The sequence below is a fragment of the Ambystoma mexicanum genome, chromosome 4q (genome assembly GCF_040938575.1).
Source record: "Ambystoma mexicanum isolate Mex_15411 chromosome 4q, UKY_AmexF1_1, whole genome shotgun sequence".
NCBI classification, from domain to species: Eukaryota; Metazoa; Chordata; class Amphibia; order Caudata; family Ambystomatidae; genus Ambystoma; species Ambystoma mexicanum.
In genome coordinates this window covers 1,011,870,311-1,011,896,189 of record NC_090928.1, presented here as the reverse complement: position 1 = coordinate 1,011,896,189, position 25,879 = coordinate 1,011,870,311, and the positions used below count along the sequence as shown (strand labels likewise).

Sequence of the window (25,879 nt, the reverse complement as noted above, 5' to 3'; positions counted from 1 at the left end):
TCAATTGTTGAAGGAATTTGCTGATGATTTTGATTAAGAATGTTTTGCCAAAACCAGCTTCACCACTGACGTACAGTAGTATAGGTTTGTAATTTTGGCAGGTGCATTCTTTATTTTCATGTTGTACACCATGTGCAATTTCTTTTGTTACTTCTTGATAAATGCTATGCTGCTCATTGTTTAGTGTTGATTGTATCATAGTTAAGTCTTCTTTATCTTCATACAGACACATGGTGTTTTCTACTTCTGTCGTAGCTAATTCTGCCTCTTTTGCTATTAGTGGATGTCCCAGTGTATCTTGGCTTCCTGTTACAGAAAGTTGACTACTGTCAGGAGTGTCCTTATCTAGTTGGTTCTGGAGTTCTTTTTTGTGTTGCTGTTCATGGTGCAACATTGTTTTGTAGTGTGTAAAGTTTACATCAGTTATAGTGCTTTCATTTGCTTCGAAAGCATCTTCGTAGGAGTCATAGTTATCTAGTATTTTTTCTTCTTTTCTCCATGGTTTAAAGAGTTGCAGCAGGGACTTGTAATATAGGTCTTTATGTTGAGGAGTCTTTAATGACAATTTGATATGATTAATTAAATTTGGTCTGGTGAGTTTTACTAAGCTGCCTTCACAATTTGTCACTCTGTATCTACCTTTTTTTTCATCAGGTTTTATATTATTTTTGTATGTGAAGTTTTGGGCTATGTGGTATAGACACATGGTTTCCAAAGTGGTACTTCTGTTTGGGTAGTATGTGTCCAGCAAATTGTTTTTCAAAATGTCTTGGCTGTTGGGATCATTTGTGGCTATTGTTTCTATGTCGTCGTATGATTTCAGAACTCTTTTTCTAGATTTAGCAGGACCAAGACTTAGCCATACTATATTTTTAGATTTTCCATGCAAAGCAGTACTTTCTGAGACAGTGTTTTGTCTGATGACAGCTCATTCCAAAGGTGTTGAAGCTCTGTTTGTTCTGCTTTGGTTAAGTATGCTGTAACATATTGTGCAACTGCAGTGGAATTGTCTGCAATGTACTGCACATCTATGTTTGCATTCCATAAGAGGGCAATGATTGCATTGTAATCATTGATATATTTTTCTTCTTCTGTTCTTTTTATGTAATATGTATTTTTAGGTGATTTACCTTTAACACTATGTCTAACTGAAGACATGAAGTTGTTTACTTGACCTTTTTATGAACTGGTCTAGGGAAACCAAAGCAGCATTTGTTGTAGTATTTCCCTTTGTTTTTGTATTTGCGACAACAATATTTGCCACATTTGTGTCTTTGAAATAGTAAAATTTGTGCATGAAGATCACTAGTTGTTGCTTCCGATGGAATTTAACAAGTAACATATTTTTCGATAAACTGTAACACAGTGGCATTATTGTCTTGACCAAATTTAGGAGCATCTTTAATCCATAAAAGCATGTTTAATTGTGGTGCTCCTCTGGCTTGGTATTCTTTTCTCCAAAAGAAGTGTTGCATTTTTCCGAGGGGAGGAACAGTTTTATTACAAATATAGTTTAGCAGAGCAATGAAGCGATGATGAAAATATCTTGAAACATTAACAGGATCTAGAGAACAAAGTTCTCCATGTGTTAGTATATCTATGTTTTTTTTTGTTTTGTTTGATATGCGTAGGAAATCATGTAAATCTTCCCATGCATATTCTGCACAACTTAATGTAACAAACCAAGTGGGTGTGCCAAGGTTTCTTATCGTACAACGTTCATCTCCATGATGTCGTAACCAGTACTCTTTAGTACCCCGCATGTTTGCTAATAGATTTGTAATACTTGATTGTAAAACCTCATCTTTTTCTTGCACTTTTTGTAATAATTGTGTAGCTGACATATTATGAAAGTGGGTTCCTGATTTTAATGTGTGTGCAAATCCGTAACATAGAGTTGCTAGTTCACTTTCAAAGAGTAGGTGGAATATGTATTCCTCATTTTGTCTAAATCTGGGATCTTCAGAATACATTTGTAACGAGCGGTATTCTGATGCTGTTATTGGAATAGGTCTATCATTGTACTTTCCTCCTTTGCCAGTAGGAAAGATTAGAGGAAAAGCACGTGCTTCTATACTTTTTTCCCATATGCTGATTGGTGATCCTTTTGATTGTCGCATTTGGTGCGTTTCTAGTACATCTTCTACAGTGTCATTAGAGTGTAATGGATGAATTGTATAATGGTCTAAAATATTGGATACTGTAGCAGGATCTAGAAGCTCAAATTGACCAGTTTCTGGTGATTCTTGAATTATTTCAGTGGTTTCCTTCAAGTTTTCTTCAATATTCATTTCTTTGTAGTATTCATTATTGTCTTTTAGATATTGCCAGGCTTGTCTAACTTTATGTAAATCTACCAGTTGTTGCCAAATTTATTTGCCTTGTGTAGGTACACCATTTACTAAGATAATTTAAGATTGCTCCATTGGACGTTGCACTCCCAGAGTGTGCACATTTTGTTTTAGATCTAATGACAAATACACTACTTTGCCACGAAGGCCTTTCACCAATTGAGAGGGAGGTAATGTTACTGTTTTTGGTTGAAGGCGTATTATTGCTTGTAAGGGGTGCACTGTTTGAATTATGATGCTCTCATATAAATTGAGTTGTTGTAGGGGTTTTGGTAGTGGGAATAATTCCAAATTATTTGTGATAGCACGTGAAGGAGTTTGGTTGTTTTATAATGCAGTAACTGCAAAGTATTAAGGGGTCAGTTATTTCGTATTTGTTTTCTGCTATAAGGTAGAGAGCTAATTCAAACCATTTAGAATATTCATGCTCTTCTTTTTTGTATGTTAGGTCTACAGTTTTTGTGTTACTTTTATAAAAAGTTCCGCAGCAACATACACACACATGGTTTGGTACTTCAGCAGATGTACTTTTAAATGTCAGTGTTTCTTTTTTGTATGTGTGCAGTAGAAGGTTGCCATGCATAGAATTGTTGCTAATTTGTTGTAAAGCTATTGATTTTGTAAGTGGCTTTCACTTCCAAAATATTTTTTCGCGATATATTCGATTTCTTCAAGTAGGTCTTTTGCTGTACCATGTAGAAGAATGTTATTTAAATTGGCTAGTGCAAAAGCAGGACTTTTAACATAGCACAGTTTATAGACTAGATTTCTAATAGTTGAATGATGTGTTGATATCATTTTGATATGATGGAAGCTGGTTTTGCAAATAGGTCCTGAAATCCAGGCCAATGAATGTCCTTGTAGTCCTGTGTACTTGCGCAATGGACAGGTATCCATATTTTGTAGTAGTTTAATTTTGATTTTGTCTTTGCCTTTCACATACTGATTGAAGAATTGGTGTAAAGACTTGAAAGATTTTTTGGGAATGTTACATTAGCCATTTGTATACTAGACATTCTGGTTCAGTTGAATTGAGAGGTAATTACAGGTTTTCTGGGGATATTTTTGTAAGCAGTATTTCTTGTTCCATTATGGTATTATTAACTTTTTCATAACCTCGCCCACTGCTATGTATGGCAATTGTATTTGTTTGCTTTTGTTTGTATGCTTCTTCATTAAAATATGGTTCTGTGCTTGTGGTGTGACTCCACTCACCTCCAGAGATATTTAAGAAGTTATTTTTGTTGACATTTCGTTTATTGAGAAGTCTTTTTTGTAATTTAGTCATTAGTTTTGTTAGTGGTTTCATTTTGTTTAACACTAAAATAAATTACTTTCTTTTGAGAAGCATTGTACTGTCTATCAAAGCTTCTAAGATTAATTTCCTACGGTAGGTTTTAAGGGTTGTGCATGATTTCGCTCCTGTTTTTATACGATTTTGAAGGACTCTGTGGCGGAACATTTTTGCTAAAATACTTTTTTTGGTATGCTTACTTGGTGTTATATCAAGATTTATAGGAACAGTTTTAAAAGTAGTGTTAGCTGAATTCTTGTTAATCGTTTTCTGTTTCGTTTTACATTTTGATAGAGGAGGTGAAGTTTCTGTACTTGAAGCTTGTTTTGTTTCGCTAACTAACTGTATTACCTGTTTTGTTTGAACTTTTGTACAAATTCTGTTAGAGATGGATGCTTATTTTGGACACTTCTATTTTCATTTGCTGTACTTCTGTGTTGCTTTCTACAGACTTGATTTTTGGTAGGCATTCTTTAGGGTTTGTTGAAATAAATAAAGAAGGTATGAGTTGGGGTGTTCTGCAATGTATGTGTGCTGTGTGGTGTGCATGAGTGTGTGAGTATGATGATAAAGAAGTATATGATGGTGTGTGATTGTGCATTGGGCAACTACAACTAGTTGGGATGGGTATTCTTGAATTTAAGTGCTACTAAACTGGGGTTTAGATGACAGTAGAAAGTAAGCTAGTGGTGAGGAGAAGCACAAATAGTAAATCTAATGGTATAAAAATAAAACAGTTGTTTGTTCTATGATATTAAAATTGCAGCGGCTGAGTTATGTCATTTGTGCGCTGAAAAATTGGGATTTGTGCGCCATTCTGCCTGTAAATCCCTGTTTAACAAATGGGTCTTTGTGGACAGAGTGGTGCACAATCTCTGTTTTTGGGCACATAAATAGCATGAATGAACTCCACAGTGTGTTTGAGTAATAGTAAAAATATTATGGTGGTATTTAACTTACTTTTTTTGTGGAATGAGCAGGTTTCTTCTGAGTTATTGTATGTACTTCAAATTCTGCTGCTGCTTTTCAGAAGAGTGGTCTTCACTGCAATTGTAAAGGAAACAAATTAGTAATTTATATAGCACTGATGTTAATTTAGACATCGGGCCTCATTATGAGTCCGGCGGTAACCGCGGCGGTAAATCCACCTGGTTACCGCCGGACTCGTATTACCATGCCACCTCCACGACTCCCGGAATTACCAGGGCATTACAGCCCCGGTGTCCCGGGAGTCACGGAGGCGGAATAGTGTTAATCCCCATTCCCATTGAGTCCCATAGGACTCAATGGGAATGGGGAAGTGGAAACACCGGCACCATCTCGTGATGGTCCTGGTGTTTCCACTTCCGCCTGCGGGCAGGAGGTGTTCAACCCGCCAGGTCAGACCTGGCGGGAAGATCACCTCCCGCCTGCAGGACTCGGGATTGGGCTGTCCAGAATTGACAGTGGTGGCAGGTTTACCGCCACTGTTAATTCCGGACTGCCCAAGCCATAATGAGGCCCATTGATTTTTATGTTTTTGTACAAGTATTCTTGTTTGATATCTGAACATGGTGTGTGCATGCAATTTTGTTTGACTATGTGCAGTCTTTATATTTTACTTTAAATATGCTAGTTCAACATGCTTTGCAAATGTGTGTGTAACAAGAAATTAAATAGCAGACAGGTTTGGAAGTGACAGTTGATTATAGCAGATGTGCAAAATGACAGTAAGTTCATTTTATCGGTTATACAAGTTAAAAGTCATTTAATCTGTTTATATGAATTTATAAGAATTATACATGTATTATACAGAAAATATGCATACCTGTAGTTTGTGTTCATGCATATGGATATGCATGCAGCTGCAAGTAGAAATCTTGGAGACTTGTACAGTATTTCTTGTAGTAGGTGCTTTCCAATGATATGACACTTGTACTCAGAGTGATTAACAGTACATTTGAAGTGCTGATCTATGATGATGGAGTTAGATGTAGAGGTCTTGGATGTGATTGGTGGATGGTCGTGTGACTGCTTAGCTATATCCAATGAGGGAATAGCACAGAGAGTGAAGTGGAAATGGTAGAAGGGCTGTTCATGTTACGATATGTCCGTGGACATGGCGGTAGCGTGTTACATCCGGGGATTTTGGGGTGGGGAGGTATGCAAATGTGAATGAGCAGAGCAAGGGATTGGTCAGTAAAGTTTAGTGGGTGTTTTGTGCCAGGAGAGAGTTTTTCAGATAGTCTTTTTCCTTAGAGAAGAACAGATAGCTATGGCTGTGTGTTTCAGAAAACAGATTGTTTGGATTTTGGGAGACTCGTGGATACATTAGTTGAAGGTGCATGCAGAAATCTGTGGAGTAGCTGTAGATCTTGGATTCCCACATGTGGAAGTGCCCTGGCATGAAGTACGTGGAATGAAGTGGATGGACTTGCTACCTCTTTGTGCTACTTTGGAGACAGAGCATCATCCAGCCATAATGATAATTCATTGTGGAGGGAATTGTTTAGGACATGTGTCTGGAATTTTTTTGTAATTTGCAATGAAAGAAGGACTTGGGAAGGTCCTGGACATGTTTCCAAATTCTCAAGTAATTTTTTCTCGGATTGCGCAGAGACAAATATGGCTGCGTTCTTCTTCATTTGGTCCACAAATGGAGAAAGCGAGGCGCAATGTCAATAAGGCTGTTTGTGCCTTTCTAAGAGATGTTGGCATGTCCTCTTTTCACAATGAAAATATTATGTTTCAAAGCACATACATTTTTTCGCAGAGATGGAGTCCATCTTACTTATGCTGGCAATCAGATTTTTTCTGAGAAATGTACAAAATGCATTGCAACCGTTTATGGAATTACAGCCATCCATTTTGCAGTAGGTGTTGACCATTTCAAGTTTTTCAAACACAAACAAACACCACAAAAAGGCTCTTTTCAGAGCCACCACTTCCTCCCAGAGAAAAGTACAATGGTTATGATAGGGCAGCACCCCAAACTTTTAGATGTCTGCGAACTGTCCGCGGAATTCTACAAAATACACAAGGCCCTGCTCCATTTATTTTCCACTTCTATTTTTAAACTGTGAAAGGCGGCTCTGAAAAGAGCCTTTATTTTTTATTTTTGTTGTTTTATATTTTTGGGTTTTTTTACACACGACACACTAGGAGAGGAGGGGAAAGGAGGGTAAGGTGGGGACACCAACCATGCAGATAAGAAAGGGTGGGTGGAAACAGGAAGATGTAGGGTGGGCCTTACTTAGGTAGTGGGCAGGTCTTCTCATGCTGTGAGACCGTAGTCTTAAAAGCACTACAAAGTCTCTCCCCCTGCAGAGTACTGTGTCACAGGACATACACACAACTGTGACCCTCAAAAGGTAAGGGTCATCAGCATTATGAATGGCCTGTGAGGCAGCTGGAGGGATGCGCTCTCCCACAAGAGTGTCACTTGTGGTGAGAGGAGCGGAAACGGAGGATGTAGTAGAGGAACTCAACCTACTACGCCCCTTTCAAGGTACAACCTTTGCGAATGGCCACACCGTGGAAAGACTTTAGGTGTCACTTCATAGTTGTTGTACCAAAGGTGTACTAGCCAGGTCTCCCGTGACTGAGCACCATTTTGCACTCGTTGCAGGTGACTTTGTTTGCACGCGCCTTGGGTACGTTACCATGAATGGTAAATAACTGCCACACCCAAGAGTCACAGCGTGTGCTGGTAGTAGGGACTTCCACTACCTCATCCTCTTCATCCTCTTCATCCTCCTCTACCTCCTCACTCCTATTCCCCTCTTCAGGCCCTTGGGGAGGTGGTGGTGGTTGAGGGGTTGGGGTGGTGCTGAAGCAGATGTAGCACCAGGTGGCAGTGGAGAAGCCATGATGCCATCAGGTTTCAGATGAAAATCTGAAAAGTTGGCAGCAAAATGCACTGTGTTCTGTAAAGTAGCCAGAAACACAATGAGAATGAGTTCTGGGGTGTGGCCCTTTATACGGGTGCTGGTCCGTGGACACCCGCTCCGTCCGCGGACGGATCGAACACCAAAAAAAAGGCTCAAAAAGTCCCAAAAAGTATGTACAAAATCTGGATTATTGTCTGGGACTTGTGCTGTGGTCATATATTATTATAAAAAAATGTGGAATGCTTGAAAACGTAGTTTTAAATTGTTCACGGACAAGAACAGTTTCCGTAGTCAGAACACACGCTCAGCGCGGTCACATGATGGCGTCGCAAACATGTCTGTGAAGGTAGCGGGTGTCCGCAGGACACCAAATGCACTGAAACTGTTGTGCGCATGCGCGTTGGTGTTTTATGGACAGTGTTCGGGTCCTGAAACTAATTAAAAGTGCGACACACGTGAAACGAACAGTTACAGACAGGCGTTTGTTCTTAGAACAGTTTCAACCTGCCTACGAACAATACGGACAGGCATAGCATCCTCAGTACACCCCAATTTTGTTTATTTTCGAACATCCCAGGACACTTGATGTGTTCTTAGAACAATTTCAACTTGCCTACGAACAATACGGACAGGCACAGCGTTCTCAGGGCACCCCCATTTTGTTCATTTATGAACATTTCAGGACACCGCCTGCGTTATTAGAACAGTTTCAACCTGCCTACAAACAGTACAGACAGGTATAGTGTCCCCAGGACACCCCCATTCTGTTTATTTATGAACATTTCAGGACACCACCTGTGTTCTTAGAACAGTTTCAACCTGCCTACGAACAGTACGGACAGGTATCGTGTCCTCAGGACACCCCCATTTCGTTTATTTACAAACATTTCAAAACACCCGTGTTGTCCGCGGACACCAAAACTGACTTTTTAAAAAAAAAATCACAAAGGATTAAATTAACACATACATAACATTTATTTTTCATTATATTATACATATGTACAATTAATGATAGATAAGGGGTAGCAGAAACTGACACAAACACAGGGGAATTTGGGTTTTCAATAGGATTGCCAAAAGAAGATGAAGGGATGGAAGTCTCATCAAAACGTTTTTGTTTGTGGAGAGGGTTTGGGGATAATTGACTGGGATATGTAGAGGGGGGACAGGTACATGTTGCACAATGGTATCTAATTTTTTCTTTTATATTGTCCTCCACAAAATCTTTCAAAAGGTGGAAATTTGTCATGAGCTTGTTCATTCTTTCTTCCATGCGCTGGAGAGTTTGTTCTAAAGTATCTTGTTGTGTATTGTTTTCATTGTTTGTATGGTCTGTTAAAAAAAATATAAATATGTATATATATATGTTAAGTGCACATAAAGTAATAATTATTAATTTGGTTATATAGAGAGGTGTCTATCATTAGTTTCACTATCTTCAGACATTTCACCATGTGGGAAATTCCCCTCAAGCCATTCTAAAGTATTTGACATTTCTGTGAGAAAAAAAATATATATATATTACTTTTATTGTATTTAATATAGACATTTTAGAAATATATAAGAAAAAAAAAGTGTACTTACTAGATTGTGGTAAATTGTCTTCTCACTGTTCTGTAGATGTGCTGCTGCTCCTAGTTGTGCAGTTTCTGTGAGGTAATTATGTTAGAAGCATACCTTTCTTGTTTTGGTATATTCCATTTTACTATATATGGTATTGAAATGGATGTTTGATGTGTTTAGATATATAAGTTCTACTTCTTATTTATTACTATATATAATGGGCCTCATTACGACCCGGGCAGTAAGGGATTACCGGTACCGGTAAGGGCACTGGTGCTGGTAATCCATTACTGCCCAATTACAAGGTCCCTTTGCGGGTCCCTACCATAACGGCTGGTTTTACCAGCCATTTTGGAAGGGACCCGCAAAGGGACCTTGGAGGTAATTACGTTACCGCAATTTGCGGTGCCATAATTACCGCCTTCCCCATTCCCATTGAGCCCTATGGGGGCAAGAATGGGAATGGGGAAGGGCCAATGGTGAATGGGGAATTATTACCCCGCCAACCTTGGAATGCGGTGGTAATTCCACCATTCACCATGGTGGATTCCGGTGTCAACCATGGCGCTAATAGCACCATGGTTAAAGCCCGGGTTGTAATGAGGCCCAATGTCATTGTGTGTTGGTTTTTCAACTTGTACAGTGTTCATGTGGCAGGATATGACAATTTAAGATACCCCTGAGTTTTTGGGTAGTATTGGTGTTGTCCGCGTCTATCCGCGAACATGCGCACAGACCGCGGACATCAAAATCACTTGGTGGGAGTTCAGTATGTTCTATGTTACATGTATGTAGAGTTAGGGATATTATGATAACTTGTCCTACTAAAAACCTATGAAATTCAGTAATAAAACTTTGTTAAAGGGACGTTATGGTTAAGTTGCGCTACTAAAAACCTATCAAATTCAGTAAAAAAAAACGTTGTTAAAGGGGCGTTATGGTTAAAAGTAAAACCGAAAACCACCCGAAATTCGCCAGTTACGGTAAGCTAAGCAACCATAACTCGCGCCACCGTGTACTGCTATCAAAGATGACATCCCAAATGTAATTGATGGCATCACTGATGACATCACATGAACATTTATTTTTCATGAAAACTCTGTACAAGGGATTCTTATAATGTTGACCAAAAAGTGTCAAGGAGCATTGGAATAAATATCATGAGCTAATTAGTGCACTAAGCAATGCATTGATATAAACAGCATTGTATTCTGAAGTTCAATCCAGTATACTAAACTACTCATGTAGAATCATAAGCAGTGTGTGCAGCATACATGATGAAGGTGCAATATTCATAATCTTGCCATGTTGAATAGTGAAATGAATATCTGCTTTTTTATTAGAGTTTTGTGTAGTGTGAAACATGTAATAAGTAGCTAATAAAACTCACTTAATACATAATTGCATTATTACAGACAAAACACAAAGAGACAACAACGCATACAAATATGAATATATGCAGAGAAATGATTGCTCTGTTTCAAAGCTGCTACTTACTGTATGTATGTGTATCACATGATGTGACTAGACTCTAAGGAAAGAAGTGTGAGTACAATGTATACAAATATGGTTATATACAGGAAAGTACAGTATGAGAAAGTGCTGATAATCCTAATGAGTATCTTCATGCACAGAAAGGATTACTTTCTTTCAAGCCTGTGTCTTCTGCTTTGTATATGTTTCATATGATGTGACTTGAACCTAAGGGAATTATTGTAAGAACTTAATTGAAGGATAAGTCTACAAATATAGTATTATTTTCAATTTTTAGTTTTTCACTGTTACTGAACAGAACCATGTGGCCTAGATATGTCAGTAAAGGAAAAAAGGGGGAGCCAGACATGTGATGTTATCAGTGATGTCATCAATGACATTTGTGATGTCATCTTTGATGTCCTCGGTGTTAATGTTAGCAGTACACGGTGGCGTGAGTTATGGTTGCTTAGCTTACCATAACTGGCGAATTTCAGGGGGTTTTCAGTTTTACTTTGAACCATAACGTCCCTTTAACAATGTTTTTTTTACTGAATTTGATAGGTTTTTAGTAGCGCAACTTAACCATAACGTCCCTTTAAATAAAAAAGTTGTTTTACTGAATATATATATATATTGTTGAAGGGATGTTATGTTCAGCTGGACTCATAGAAACCTATGAAATTCAAGGGAAAAACTTTGTTAAGGGGCGTTATGGTTAAGTTGCACTAATAAAAACCTATGAAATTCAATGAAAAAACTTTATTTAGGGTATGTTATGGTCAAGTTGCACTAATAAAAACCTATGAAATTCAATCAACAACTTTGTTAAGGGGCGTTATGGTTAAGTTGCAGTAATAAAAAACTATGAAATTCATTGAAAAATCTTTTTTAAAGGGACGTTATGGTTAGGTTGCGCTACTAAAAACCTATCAAATTCAGTGAAAAAACGTTCTTAAAGGATTGTTATGGTTGCAAGTAAAACCAAAAAACCCCTGAAATTCGCCATTATGGTAAGCTAAGCAACCATATCTCATGCCAGCTCACTGCAGCCCCGGCTCTGGGGGCACCCCGACCGGGGCTGCACCCTCAGCTATGGTCGCATGGCCAGAACATTCAAGGAGGCTGGTGTTGCCCAGCAGGTTCACCAACCTCATGCAGGGCCCCGTCCATGGGCCTCCTGCACGCGGTGGAGCACCAGCAGCTCATTCTACCATGTGACCCTACATAGATCCTTGGGCAGTACCATGTGCCCCAGGAGGGGTGACATGCAACACCCACCTGCTGCCAGTGTGAATGCTGTTTCACCGGAGATCTGTGTGGTCTGGAGGCTGCAATGCATCTAATGACGTCATGTTATGCTGTGGAATATTGGGATAGCATAGAATGCTGAAGTAGAGCATTCTCTTTGGTGCCGTGATGACTGTTGGACGCTTTCACGGTGTATGCGGATAAAAAGAAAAAGAGAAATCATTAGAAAAAAGGGCATAGCTACGTGCCGAACGTAATGATGTTTATTCGTGTCTCGATCATCAAAAGAGATCCCTAAGTTTAGAATGAGCTGTGTATTAAGGGAAATTCAGCTCTCGTCGCGGTTTTGGTGTTCAGGGAGGAAGTAAATGCCTTCCCTATAGTGTCCTTTCAAAGGTGAGAGTTGCGTTAAGAAGGAGCTGTTATGATGTACAGCCAGCCTCCTGTGAAGGGTCCGTATGCCAATGTCAAGCTTGTAAAAAGGAAATGAATATTTTCTCTTTCTCTCTTGCACTGAAGAGGTGGAGCACTGTTTTTTTTTTATATGCTGGAATGGAAAGACAATGTGCAGAAGGGTATAAGTACGTCACGTTTTCAGGAATGAGGTAATGTTTTATATTTTAACATTCTGCCAAGTGGAAAAGCAACGTGAACACTGTGGGCCTCATTACGAATCAGGCGTTAAGGGGTTAACGTTGCCGTAAACGGCGCCGACCCTTAACGCCTGATTCCGAAGTCCCTTTGCACCATGGTGAGTTTAACGCCTACTTTTTGCAGGCATTAAAATCCATGGCGCTAAGGGACCATGGTGCTAATTACGCCACCGTAATTCACGGTGGCATAATTAGCGCCTTCCCCACTTCCCCGCCTTCCCCACTCCCATTATCCACCATCCACCATGGTGTAAACATAGTTTACACCATGATGGTAAGGGTACGACCCAGGCGGTAACTTACCGCCTGGGTCGTAATGAGGCTATGTGTATATATTATCCAGATGAACGGTTACAATATTCTGTTTTATTTTGAGATGCTGTTAACAGTTAAAAAGAAAGGAAATAACTTGTATACTGTTTGTTTAATGCTCAATTCATGAAATGTTTTTGGAGTAGTCATTGACTAATGAAGAAACTGAGTAATTCATGGACATTTTTAAATTCAACTCAGTGGCTCTCATTACAAGTCAGGCAGTGGACCATGGTGCTATTAGCACCATGGTCCATGCCAGATTCCGCCATGGTGGATGGCGGAATTACCGCCCCATTCCAAGGTGAGTGGGGCGGTAATTCCCCATTTGCCATTTGCCCTTCCCCATTCACATTGTTGCCCCATAGGGCATAATGGGGATGGGGAAGGCGCTAATTACGGCACCGTAAATTACGGTGCCGTAATTAGCACCAAGGTCACTTAGCGCCTTGGACTTTAACGCCTGCAAAAAGCAGGCGTTAAAGTGTGAATCAGGCATTAAGGGTTAACGGCGCCGACGGCGCCGTTAAACCCTTAACGCCTGACTTGTAATGAGGGCCAGTTTAATGTGAAGGCAACGTGTTTAATGAGCATTGTGCCTTTTGTTATAAGGCAACTTTGGTTGTAGGAATGTTTGTTGATGTGACCTGTGTTGATTGCACTGTGCGCCTGGGTGGGAAGGTGCTATACATTTGGCAATGTGAATGGATGTGAGATGCAGCGTGAGGCATAGGGCTGTCTATGACATTATATTTAAATAAAATGTAGGATGTGTGCATTATAGTGTAAACTGTTTATTAGTAAATGCTAATGGTAATTGCTGATTATTTTAATGTCTTGAGGATTTTCAGGGATTAAGGTGCACGCATGCAGGCACCATGGATTTATAGGTTAATTTGGAATGTAGATAATAGGTGTATGTTACTATTAGTAAATGCAAATATGTAGATATTTTAACAGTTTTGAGGACATTTCAGGATTTAGGGTGGACGCACCATGGACTTCTAGGGTATATGAGATATTAGATAAGTGTTAATGATAAAGTGATGATATTTAATGCAGTTTTATAGGAAATGTCTATGCAGTGGAATTGTAATTGTTGAAATGTATAACATGAGGTATTAATGTGGGTGAAACGAAATGTATTTTGGAAAATGGGCAATTTGATGGGCATGAATTACATTGTATGTTCATTATTAGTATGAAGTGCGAGATGTCTTGGGAGAGATTACATGCAAGTATGGTAATGGGGAATTGATGTCAGATTAAGTGGAGCCCAGTTTGATTAGTGTGATATAAGAATTTGGTATTTGTTGAAGTGTATGATGTGTATATTGTATAAGTGAGTGAGAAGCCTAAGTGAGTAAGTATAATGTACGGGCAGGTGTTGTGGCCGGCATAGGGGTAATTGGTTTATGCGCATGTTGATTTAGAGATATGAATTCATTCATGGAGTAACAACTGGCTCACAATGGGGTCTTTGATCTATTCCCTGTTGTGATGTTTCTTTTGCGTGCTGTGTCTGTGCAGCTACGTCGTTTATTTGTGATCTTAGTTATGTGTGTGCCTTTTCTATCTTTTTTCTACTTTCAATGTTTTCTTTGGGGTAGTGAGTAAGTGAATGCGAGAAAGGGTGCAGATGTGATGACATGCAGTTGACAGGTTTCTTGTAGTGTGTTTGAGTGGTGGTCTGTGTGAAGACAGGTGATTTGTGTTAGATTGTATCTGGATGTTAGAAGTGTTTTTGGTTGTCTGCATATGAGTACGTGTTTGTGCTGTGGGTGTGGCAGGCCTGACGGTCCGTGTGGCAGGCGGAATGGAAGGAGTGTTCGTCATGCCGTGATGGTTTTGGTCTGTGGTTGGTTTGTGGTGGATGTTGATATGATTGTTGGAGAGAGCCTGGTCTTTGAATTCTGTTGTGTGTGCCTTGGTGAAAGAGAGGGGATGTGTAATATCTGGTATCTGTTTGTAGCTGCCCTGCATCAAGTGCACTGATGCAGGCAGCGGAATGTAGTGAGGTAGCATGGAACCCAGTGGGGCTCCAAGGTTCTAGGACTGGCAGTTGAATATTCAGGATGGGAGATAACATGAAGAGGATGCATATTAAATAGCTCCTACCTCCCTCTTCCTAGCTAACCCTGAAACATAATAAAGCCTACTTTCCTTTTATACTAACTTCCCTCCAGCATCACCTCTTGTCACCAGAACCCAGGATACTTTAGATACTTACCAGTTTGCCCCTGTTCGTCTTAGACACTCAGACCAGACTGCAATCCAGCGAGGAAACAGAAGGCAAAGAATTACCATTCAGCACCCCATGTTGCCAGCGTACTGCATCTTGCCCTCCCGTGGACCTCGTAGAAGCATGGCCAATTGGAAAATCGTCCTCAGCGCCTGTGCAGTAGTGAGAGAGACTGTGCTGGGATCCCTAGTAACAATGACAAGGAAACACCACTATCAACAAAGTTCCTAGACTAAAAGAGACTAGTTTGGGTTTCAGGACCCCTCATGGACAATGGACTTAAATTAGAGGCACAGATAATAAGGCCCATGGTAATGAACATGGACAGTCACTTTCCCAGGTTGCCATTTCTCTGTGCCGAACCCAGACAGAGAAAGAGATTACCCTACACATACACACCCTGGGAGGGAAATACAGGGCACCATTGGGTAGGGAAAAGTGGCTAATCTGCACAGGGGGAGGGATACTGAAACAGGGGACTAGTAAAAGGAAGAGTGGGTTGTTTTGAAGAGGTCAGAGGAGGAGAAGGAGGGAGACCAAGAAACCATCAGGAAGAAGGTGAAAGTGGAGGCTTGTGTAGGAGATTCATGGATCAGGTAAGGCATTGGTGTAGTGAGTGCAAGAATATTGCAGTGTGTGTGTGCATGATTGTGGAGCAAGTGGGTAGATAAAGCAGTGTAAGGAGTGACTGTGAAACAAATGTTACTGGATATAAGTAGTGTGTAAGTAGTAGTAGAAGGAAAAGAGTAGCAGTGGGGGAGAAGAGCAGTACGTTTGGAGGAAAGTAGTAGTGGAAGGAGAAGAATAGTAGTGGGTGGAGGAGATTAGTAGTGGAGAGGAGAGTAGTAGTAGAGATTGGGAGCCGTGGAGCGGGAGGAGTGACAACATTAACGGGTGAAAGAGAGGAGTAGAAGGAGAATGATATTTGTGTTGTGAATGTAAGGATACTGCAGTGTGAATTTGCATGATAGTGGGCCAAATCGTTAGGTAATTTAGTGTATGGGGTGTGTGAATATAATGAGACTCAGTGAAAGGAGGGTGTTTGAGTAGTAGTGGGAGGAGGAGAGTGGTAATATAGATGTGGACTAGGGCAAGGTGCAATATTCATAATCTTGCCATGTTGAATAGTGAAATGAATATCTGCTTTTTTATTAGAGTTTTGTGTAGTGTGAAACATGTAATAAGTAGCTAATACAACTCACTTAATACATAATTGCATTATTACAGACAAAACACAAAGAGACAACAACGCATACAAATATGAATATATGCAGAGAAATGATTGCTCTGTTTCAAAGCTGCGACTTACTGTATGTATGTGTATCACATGATGTGACTAGACTCTAAGGAAAGAAGTGTGAGTACAATGTATACAAATATGGTTATATACAGGAAAGTACAGTATGAGAAAGTGCTGATAATCCTAATGAGTATCTTCATGCACAGAAAGGATTACTTTCTTTCAAGCCTGTGTCTTCTGCTTTGTATATGTTTCATATGATGTGACTTGAACCTAAGGGAATTATTGTAAGAACTTAATTGAAGGATAAGTCTACAAATCTACAGGCCGATTCATGGAATAATTAGCGCGGCGTAAGTGGGCAAAAACGTGTGAATCGCAGTGGAATAGCGAAAATCGCAGTGCAAGTGCGAAAATCGCACGAAAAGCAGCGCACATCGATTCATGGAAGGCTGTGCGCGAGAAAACCAGCGGATGTGCGATAAAAAAGTGCGCGGCGCACGTTGGCGCACAGGCCATCTAACTGCGTGCGGCAAGTCACAGCGAAAATCGCACAGGCCACAGCGAAAATCGCACATAGCGCGGCGCACGCAACAAAAGTAGGCGGAATACGGGCGTAACACTCGGAATGGGGAACAACTTGCCAAAACGTGGGCATCACGGGGGAAGTACAGGGCACAAGTGCGCGGAACGCCCACACGCTCGCCTACAACACGTATTCATGGAATAGAATAGGGCAAAAAAGCGCACGCTCAAACCAGCGAACAGGCACAAACACGACCGCCACAAGAAAGCAGGCAGTAGCGTCTCTGCGGCTGTAAGAAATGTGCGCCAAAAGGTGCGCCAACAAATAGCACCTATATACTGCCATGATGAATGCCCAATACTGTGGCCCTCCAGGACAAATGACGTGCAAAGGGGTACCCACAAACACAGACACCCGCTGACAAAAAATACGTGTGCGTGTATACCGGGGTGCGCGGGAAGTCTCACACACGATTTGGCCGGGTACGTGGATTTCAGGGGTGCGCGGGAAGTTCCACACGCGATTTGGCCGTGTATGTGGATTTCAGGTGTGCGCGGGAAGTTCCACACGCGATTTCAGCAGGGTATGTGTATTTCATGGGTGCGCAGGAAGTTCCACACGCGATTTCATCAGGGTACGTGTATTTCAGGGGTGCGCGGGAAGTTCCACACGCGATTGGCCCAGTGCGAGCAGGGTACGTGTATTTCAGGGGTGCGCGGGAAGTTCCACACGCGATTTCAGCAGGGTATGTGTATTTCAGGGGTGTGCCGGATGTTCCACACGCAATTTCATCAGGGTACGTGTATTTCAGGGGTGCGCGGGAAGTACCACACGGGATTGGCCCAGTGCGAGCAGGGTACGTGTATTTCAGGGGTGCGCGGGAATTTCCACACGCGATTTCAGCAGGGTATGTGTATTTCAGGGGTGCGCGGGAAGTTCCAAACTCGATTTCATCAGGGTACGTGTATTTCAGGGGTGCGCGGGAAGTTCCACACGCGATTGGCCCAGTGCGAGCAGGGTACGTGTATTTCAGGGGTGCGCAGGAATTTCCACACGCGATTTCAGCAGAGTATGTGTATTTCAGGGGTGCGCGGGAAGTTCCACACGCGATTTCATCAGGGTACGTGTATTGCAGGGGTGCGCGGGAAGTTCCACACGCGATTGGCCCAGTGCGAGCAGGGTACGTGTATTTCAGGGGTGCGCGGGAAGTTCCGCACGCGATTTCAGCAGGGTATGTGTATTTCAGGGGTTCTGGGGAGTAGCACACATCAATTGGCCGTGTGGGTCCTCCCAGGTGTATGCTCCACAACCTCCATGGCCCCTGCAGGCAGCCCACACCACGGGGGACTACCCTGCACCCCTGCTCATGTCCCGCAGGCAGCCCATCCACCATGGGCATGCCCCCCAGCCAACCCACATGTCACCTTGCACTACTGATCAACAATGCATGTCCCCCACCCACCAGGGGCACCCACCACCAGGCCCCCACTCATGTCTCCCACCACCCCCACCCCCCTGCCACCATGGGCAGCCCCCACCAGGCCCCCACCCATGTCTCCCACCACCCCCACCCCCCAGCAGTGCAGGGGCACCCTCCACCAGGCCCCCACTCATGTCTCCCACCACCCCCACCCCCCAGCAGTGCAGGGGCAGCCTCCACCAGGGCCCCACTCATGTCTCCCACCACCCCCACCCCCCAGCAGTGCAGGGGCAGCCTCCACTAGGCACCCACTCATGTCTCCCACCGCCTCCACCCCCCAGCAGTGAAGGGGCACCCTCCACCAGGCCCCCACCCATGTCTCCCACCACCCCCACCCCCCAGCCACCAGGGGCACCCTCCACCAGGCCCCCACTCATGTCGCCCACCACCCCCACCCCCCCTGCCACCACGGGCAGCCCCCACCAGGCCACCACTCATGTCTCCCACCACCCCCACCCCCCAGCAGTGCAGGGGCAGCCTCCACCAGGCCCCCACCCATGTCTCCCACCACCCCCACCCCCCTGCCACCATGGGCAGCCCCCACCAGGCCCCCACCCATGTCTCCCACCACCCCCACCCCCCAGCCACCAGGGGCAGCCTCCACCAGGCCCCCACCCATGTCTCCCACCCCCCCCACCCCCCAGCCACCAGGGGCACCCTCCACCAGGCCCCCACTCATGTCTCCCACCACCCCCACCCCCCAGCAGTGCAGGGGCAGCCTGCACCAGGCCCCCACCCATGTCTCCCACCACCCCCACCCCCAGCCACCAGGGGCACCCTCCACCAGGCCCCCACTCATGTCTCCCACCACCCCCACCCCCCTGCCACCATGGGCAGCCTCCACCAGGCCCCCACCCATGTCTCCCACCACCCCCACCCCCCAGCAGTGCAGGGGCACCCTCCACCAGGCCCCCACTCATGTCTCCCACCACCCCCGCCCCCCAGCCACCAGGGGCAGCCTCCACCAGGCCCCCACCCATGTCTCCTACCACCCCCACCCCCCAGTAGTGCAGGGGCACCCTCCACCAGGCCCCCACTCATGTCTCCCACCAGCCCCACCCCCCAGCCACCGGGGGCACCCTCCACCAGGCCCCCACTCATGTCTCCCACCACCCCCACCCCCCAGCAGTGCAGGGGCAGCCTCCACCAGGCCCCCACCCATGTCTCCCACCACCCCCACCCCCAGGCCACCAGGGGCACCCTCCACCAGGCCCCCACTCATGTCTCCCACCACCCCCACCCCCCTGCCACCATGGGCAGCCCCGACCAGGCCCCCACTCATGTCTCCCACCACCCCCACCCCCCAGCAGTGCAGGGGCAGCCTCCACCAGGCCCCCACTCATGTCTCCCTCCACCCCCACCCCCCTGCCACCATGGGCAGCCCCCACCAGGCCTCCACCCATGTCTCCCACCACCCCCACCCCCCAGCCACCAGGGGCACCCTCCACCAGGCCCCCACTCATGTCTCCCACCACCCCCACCCCCCTGCCACCATGGGCAGCCCCCACCAGGCCCCCACCCATGTCTCCCACCACCCCCACCCCCCAGCCACCAGGGGCAGCCTCCACCAGGCCCCCACCCATGTCTCCCACCCGCCCCCACCCCCCAGCCACCAGGGGCACCCTCCACCAGGCCCTCACTCATGTCTCCCACCACCCCCACCCCCCAGCAGTGCAGGGGCAGCCTCCACCAGGCCCCCACCCATGTCTCCCACCACCCCCACCCCCCAGCCACCATGGGCAGCCTCCACCAGGCCCCCACCCATGTCTCCCACCACCCCCACCCCCCAGCAGTGCAGGGGCACCCTCCACCAGGCCCCCACTCATGTCTCCCACCACCCCCACCCCCCAGCCACCAGGGGCAGCCTCCACCAGGCCCCCACTCATGTCTCCCACCACCCCCACCCCCCTGCCACCATGGGCAGCCCCCACCAGGCACCCACTCATGTCTCCCACCACCCCCACCCCCCAGCAGTGCAGGGGCAGCCTCCACCAGGCCCCCACTCATGTCTCCCACCACCCCCACCCCCCAGCAGTGCAGGGGCAGCCTCCACCAGGCCCCCACCCATGTCTCCCACCACCCCCACCCCCCTGCCACCATGGGCAGCCCCCACCAGGCACCCACTCATGTCTCCCACCACCCCCACCCCCCAGCAGTGCAGGGGCAGCCTCCACCAGGCCCCCACTCATGTCTCCCACCACCCCCACCCCCCAGCAGTGCAGGGGCAGCCTCCACCAGGCCCCCAACCATGTCAGGGGGGACAATGGAAGTGGCCACCCTATCCATGGCCTGAGCCATCATCTCGGATGATGCTGCCTGTTGTGTTGCCATACCATAAATGGATTGCTCCCATGCGGTATTGCCAGGTGGCGTACGGCCACCACGTGGGCGGGCACCACACCTGTCTGGGGCAAGGCGAACTGCGCCTTGCTGTACCGGCACTGCCTGAGGCTGCAGGACTGGGACAGGTCACCCAGGCCGGATTCCTCCGTCTGATGGGGCTTGCTCCGACCCCCTCCTCAACTGGACCCCCTACGCGCCAGTCCTCCTCTGTGCCATCTTCCCACCCATCAGTCCCTGGGTGCCCTGTGGTGCTGCCTCTGACGGTGCGGCCAGGCTGGTGGAGGAGGCATCCCTGCCACAGTCGGGAGTCGGAGGTCCAGCAGGGGTGGCCACATCAACAACTGCACCCCAGCCGGCGGAGGATGTGCAGGCAGCAGGAGGCAGTGCACGGGCAGAGGCAGAGCAGCAGCAGCAACATGGTGGGAGACATGAAGGCTCGGGGCTTTCGACATCGGAGGGGCAGGCATCGGCCGGAGGGCAGGGGGACCCTGGACAGAGAGTGTCTTCCGTGTGGCAGCGGTTGGGCCACGCCATAGGTGCGGAGCGGCGGCGGGCGGAAGAGGCGCGGCTCACAATGGTCAGGGCAGAGAACTCCATGCGGAGGGCCCTGATGCGGGCCAAGTGCCTCGAGGCAATCCACTGGGGGTTGGAGGAGGACACGGCGTCGTCCCTGCGGACCCTCGGGGCCATGGAACTGGACCGCCTCCGGGACATCGAACAGGAGTTCGATCAGGCCCTGGCCCGGGACACCACGGAGTGAGCCGCTGGACTTGCCCGCCGCCTTTGTATATAGTTCTTTAGTTTTAGGTTTCCTTTGTTTCTTATTATGATTTGGAGTCGACGGACACTGCTCCACTTTTTGTATATAGTTGATTTTTAGTTAGGTTTTTTAGTAGGTTTCCTTTGTTCAGTTGGGCTCATGGACCCTTGGTAGTTTTTTATACGGACATGCATGTTTTTTTTTCTCATTCCCATTGTAGTTTGTTTCCTTTCTTTAGCATTCTTTATTTTTTTCAATACAATTTTGTTTTCATACTTCACTGTGTGGTATCATCTCATTGGTTTCATGCATGTCATGTTGGGTGTTTTCCCATTCAATTGCAACCATTGTGTGTGACGGACATGGGTTCATTGGCTTCATGTACATTGGGGGTGTAACATGTGATTTCCATTTCCATGTGGGTGAATGGGTTACTTGGTAGGGCTTTTTGGCTGTGGAGGCTGACCATTACGCACATGATTGGGGATTGTGAGGACCTGGTGGAGGGTGCCCCTGGTGGCTGGGGGGTGGGGGTGGTGGGAGACATGGGTGGGGGCCTGGTGGGGGCTGCCCATGGTGGCAGGGGGGTGGGGTGGTGGGAGACATGAGTGGGGGCTTGGTGGAGGGTGCCCCTGGTGGCTGGGGGGTGGGGGTGGTGGGAGACATGAGTGGGGGCCTGGTGGAGGCTGCCCCTGCACTGCTGGGGGGTGGGGGTGGTGGGAGACATGAGTGGGGGCCTGGTGGAGGGTGCCCCTGCACTGCTGGGGGGTGGGGGTGGTGGTAGACATGGGTGGGGGCCTGGTGGAGGCTGCCCATGGTGGCAGGGGGGTGGCGGTGGTGGGAGACATGAGTGGGGGCCTGGTGGAGGCTGCCCCTGCACTGCTGGGGGGTGGGGGTGGTGGGAGACATGAGTGGGGGCCTGGTGGAGGGTGCCCCTGCACTGCTGGGGGTGGGGGTGGTGGGAGACATGAGTGGGGGCCTGGTGGAGGGTGCCCCTGCACTGCTGGGGGGTGGGGGTGGTGGGAGACATGGGTGGGGGCCTGGTGGAGGCTGCCCCTGCACTGCTGGGGGATGGGGGTGGTGGGAGACATGGGTGGGGGCCTGGTGGAGGCTGCCCATGGTGGCAGGGGGGTGGGGGTGGTGGGAGACATGAGTGGGGGCCTGGTGGAGGCTGCCCCTGCACTGCTGGGGGGTGGTGGTGGTGGGAGACATGGGTGGGGGCCTGGTGGAGGCTGCCAATGGTGGCAGGGGGGTGGGGGTTGGTGGGAGACATGAGTGGGGGCCTGGTGGAGGCTGCCCATGGTGGCAGGGGGGTGGGGGTGGTGGGAGACATGAGTGGGGGCCTGGTGGAGGGTGCCCCTGCACTGCTGGGGGGTGGGGGTGGTGAGAGACATGAGGGGGGCCTGGTGGAGGCTGCCCCTGCACTGCTGGGGGGTGAGGGTGGTGGGAGACATGAGTGGGGGCCTGGTGGAGGGTGCCCCTGCACTGCTGGGGGGTGGGGGTGGTGGGAGACATGGGTGGGGGCCTGGTGGAGGCTGCCCCTGCACTGCTGGGGGGTGGGGGTGGTGGGAGACATGGGTGGGGGCCTGGTGGAGGCTGCCCATGGTGGCAGGGGGGTGGGGGTGGTGGGAGACATGAGTGGGGGCCTGGTGGAGGCTGTCCATGGTGGCAGGGGGGTGGGGGTGGTGGGAGACATGAGTGGGGGCCTGGTGGAGGGTGCCCCTGGTGGCTGGGGGCTGGGGGTGGTGGTAGACATGAGTGGGGGCCTGGTGGAGGCTGCCCCTGCACTGCTGGGGGGTGGGGGTGGTGGGAGACATGAGTGGGGGCCTGGTGGAGGCTGCCCCTGCACTGCTGGGGGGTGGGGGTGGTGGGAGACATGGGTGGGGGCCTGGTGGAGGCTGCCCCTGCACTGCTGGGGGGTGGGGGTGGTGGGAGACATGGGTGGGGGCCTGGTGGAGGCTGCCCATGGTGGCAGGGGGGTGGGGGCGGTGGGAGACATGAGTGGGGGCCTGGTGGAGGCTGCCCATGGTGGCAGGGGGGTGGGGGTGGTGGGAGACATGAGTGGGGGCCTGGTGGAGGGTGCCCCTGGTGGCTGGGGGGTGGGGGTGGTGGTAGACATGAGTGGGGGCCTGGTGGAGGCTGCCCTGCACTGCTGGGGGGTGGGGGTGGTGGGAGACATGAGTGGGGGCCTGGTGGAGGGTGCCCCTGCACTGCTGGGGGGTGGGGGTGGTGGGAGACATGGGTGGGGGCCTGGTGGAGGCTGCCCATGGTGGCAGGGGGGTGGGGGTGGTGGGAGACATGAGTGGGGGCCTGGTGGAGGGTGCCCCTGCACTGCTGGGGGGTGGGGGTGGTGGGAGACATGGGTGGGGGCCTGGTGGCGGCTGCCCATGGTGGCAGGGGGTGTTGGTGGTGGGAGACATGAGTGGGGGCCTGGTGGAGGCTGCCCCTGCACTGCTGGGGGGTGGTGGTGGTGGGAGACATGGGTGGGGGCCTGGTGGAGGCTGCCCATGGTGGCAGGGGGGTGGGGGTGGTGGGAGACATGAGTGGGGGCCTGGTGGAGGCTGCCCATGGTGGCAGGGGGGTGGGGGTGGTGGGAGACATGAGTGCGGGCCTGGTGGAGGGTGCCCCTGCACTGCTGGGGGGTGGGGGTGGTGGGAGACATGAGAGGGGGCCTGGTGGAGGCTGCCCCTGCACTGCTGGGGGGTGGGGGTGGTGGGAGACATGAGTGGGGGCCTGGTGGAGGGTGCCCCTGCACTGCTGGGGGGTGGGGGTGGTGGGAGACATGGGTGGGGGCCTGGTGGAGGCTGCCCCTGCACTGCTGGGGGTGGGGGTGGTGGGAGACATGGGTGGGGGCCTGGTGGAGGCTGCCCATGGTGGCAGGGGGGTGGGGGTGGTGGGAGACATGAGTGGGGGCCTGGTGGAGGCTGCCCATGGTGGCAGGGGGGTGGGGGTGGTGGGAGACATGAGTGGGGGCCTGGTGGAGGGTGCCCCTGGTGGCTGGGGGGTGGGGGTGGTGGTAGACATGAGTGGGGGCCTGGTGGAGGCTGCCCCTGCACTGCTGGGGGGTGTGGGTGGTGGGAGACATGAGTGGGGGCCTGGTGGAGGCTGCCCCTGCACTGCTGGGGGGTGGGGGTGGTGGGAGACATGGGTGGGGGCCTGGTGGAGGCTGCCCATGGTGGCTGGGGGGTGGGGGTGGTGGTAGACATGAGTGGGGGCCTGGTGGAGGCTGCCCCTGCACTGCTGGGGGGTGGGGGTGGTGGGAGACATGGGTGGGGGCCTGGTGGAGGCTGCCCATGGTGGCAGGGGGGTGGGGGTGGTGGGAGACATGAGTGGGGGCCTGGTGGAGGCTGCCCATGGTGGCAGGGGGGTGGGGGTGGTGGGAGACATGAGTGGGGGCCTGGTGGAGGGTGCCCCTGGTGGCTGGGGGGTGGGGGTGGTGGTAGACATGAGTGGGGGCCTGGTGGAGGCTGCCCCTGCACTGCTGGGGGGAGGGGGGGTGGGAGACATGAGTGGGGGCCTGGTGGAGGGTGCCCCTGCACTGCTGGGGGGTGGGGGTTGTGGGAGACATGGGTGGGGGCCTGGGTGAGGCTGTCCATGGTGGCAGTGGGGTGGGGGTGGTGGGAGACATGAGTGGGGGCCTGGTGGAGGGTGCCCCTGCACTGCTGGGGGGTGGGGGTGGTGGGAGACATGGGTGGGGGCCTGGTGGAGGCTGCCCATGGTGGCAGGGGGTGGGGGTGGTGGGAGACATGAGTGGGGGCCTGGTGGAGGCTGCCCCTGCACTGCTGGGGGATTGGGGTGGTGGGAGACATGAGTGGGGGCCTGGTGGAGGGTGCCCCTGCACTCCTGGGTGGTGGGGGTGGTGGGAGAAATGGGTGGGGGCCTGGTGGAGGCTGCCCCTGCACTGCTGGGGGGTGGGGATGGTGGGAGACATGGGTGGGGGCCTGGTGGAGGCTGCCCATGGTGGCAGGGGGGTGGGGGTGGTGGGAGACATGAGTGGGGGCCTGGTGGAGGGTGCCCCTGGTGGCAGGGGGTGGGGGTGGTGGTAGACATGAGTGGGGGCCTGGTGGAGGCTGCCCCTGCACTGCTGGGGGGTGGGGGTGGTGGGAGACATGAGTGGTTGCCTGGTGGAGGGTGCCCCTGCACTGCTGGGGGGTGGGGGTGGTGGGAGACATGGGTGGGGGCCTGGTGGAGGCTGCCCATGGTGGCAGGGGGTGGGGGTGGTGGGAGACATGAGTGGGGGCCTGGTGGAGGCTGCCCCTGCACTGCAGGGGGGTGGGGGTGGTGGGAGACATGAGTGGGGGCCTGGTGGAGGCTGCCCCTGCACTGCTGGGGGGTGGGGGTGGTGGGAGACATGAGTGGGGGCCTGGTGGAGGGTGAGCCTGCAATGCTGGGGGGTGGGGGTGGTGGGAGACATGGGTGGGGGCCTGGTGGAGGCTGCCCCTGCACTGCTGGGGGGTGGGGGTGGTGGGAGACATGGGTGGGGGTCTGGTGGAGGCTGCCCATGGTGGCAGGGGTGTGGGGG

At 49.6% G+C, this 25,879-nt stretch overlaps 1 long non-coding RNA gene across 1 annotated transcript in view; it reads right to left on the bottom strand.

The window, feature by feature from the left end:
* Positions 1-25,879, bottom strand: part of LOC138467139 (uncharacterized) — a 214,164-nt gene that overhangs the window by 11,627 nt on the left and 176,658 nt on the right. The window contains exon 3 of the long non-coding RNA XR_011268068.1: positions 14,997-15,194. This is a non-coding gene — a long non-coding RNA (uncharacterized lncRNA). The remainder of the gene's footprint in view (positions 1-14,996; positions 15,195-25,879) is intronic.